Raw genomic sequence first — 846 nt, 5'->3', positions numbered from 1 at the left:
CAAAAAGCCATATGACTCAACTCTGGTGGGACTCGAACCCACAACTTTTGAATAGGCAATCTAGGCAATCTAGAATTCCAATACGCTATCCATTGCGCCACAGAGCCTGCCCGGGTGCCTGGGCGAGGCACTTGAAAATTTTACCTCTGGGTTTGTGCCTGACCAATGCTGAGAGGTCACACGCTCTGTGGGCAGGAAGGACAGGTCCTCGGGCCTCTGCACAATTGAAGTGTGGCTCGAAAACAAGAGGCACCGTCAGGGCCACCTGTCGAAGAAATAGCTCATAGAGAAAATCCACCATGCCGAAGGCACCGCTGGGATTCGAACCCAGGATCTCCTGTTTACGAGACAGGCGCTTTAACCAACTAAGCCACGGCACCAAAAGACACGCATAGCCTCTGGGAGGGCGGCTCAGAGGATCGAGTTATCCAGCGGTGAAACCAATGGTCCGCGGGCCTGGCCCTGGACAGCTTAAAACAGCATATTTACAACTTTCTTTTGCCGGAGTGCAACAATGTGCAGTATAAGGCTTAAGAAAAAGCCAAATGACTCGACTCTGGTGGGACTCGAACCCACAACCTTTGAATGGCCTCATCAGGCAATCTAGAAGTCCAACACGCTATCCATTGCGCCACAGAGCCTGCCTGGGTGCACATGAAAATTTTACCTCTGGGTTTGTGCCTGACCAATGCTGAGAGGTCACACGCTCTGTGGGCAGGAAGGACAGGTCCTCGGGCCTCTGCACAATTGAAGTGTGGCTCTAAAACAAGAGGCACCGTCAGGGCCATCTGTCGAAGAAATAGCAAATAGAGAAAATCCACCAGTTGAAAGGCACCACTGGGATTC

General features: G+C 51.9%; 2 non-coding genes across 2 annotated transcripts; both read right to left on the bottom strand.

Moving 5' to 3' along the window:
• Nucleotides 1–306: 306 nt before the first annotated feature.
• On the bottom strand, nucleotides 307–380 carry trnat-cgu (transfer RNA threonine (anticodon CGU)). Its single transcript has one exon. It is a non-coding gene; the product is annotated as a tRNA-Thr (tRNA).
• A 171-nt stretch (nucleotides 381–551) lies between these two features.
• Nucleotides 552–641, bottom strand: trnar-ucu (transfer RNA arginine (anticodon UCU)). The gene is given in 2 exon segments: nucleotides 552–587; nucleotides 605–641. It is a non-coding gene; the product is annotated as a tRNA-Arg (tRNA).
• Nucleotides 642–846: the final 205 nt, after the last annotated feature.

This window comes from Sinocyclocheilus rhinocerous, unplaced genomic scaffold, assembly GCF_001515625.1.
Source record: "Sinocyclocheilus rhinocerous isolate Xijiao unplaced genomic scaffold, SAMN03320098_v1.1 scaffold20140, whole genome shotgun sequence".
NCBI classification, from domain to species: Eukaryota; Metazoa; Chordata; class Actinopteri; order Cypriniformes; family Cyprinidae; genus Sinocyclocheilus; species Sinocyclocheilus rhinocerous.
Note: the sequence above shows the minus strand (reverse complement) of the source record. Positions and strands in the feature narration are given on the sequence as shown.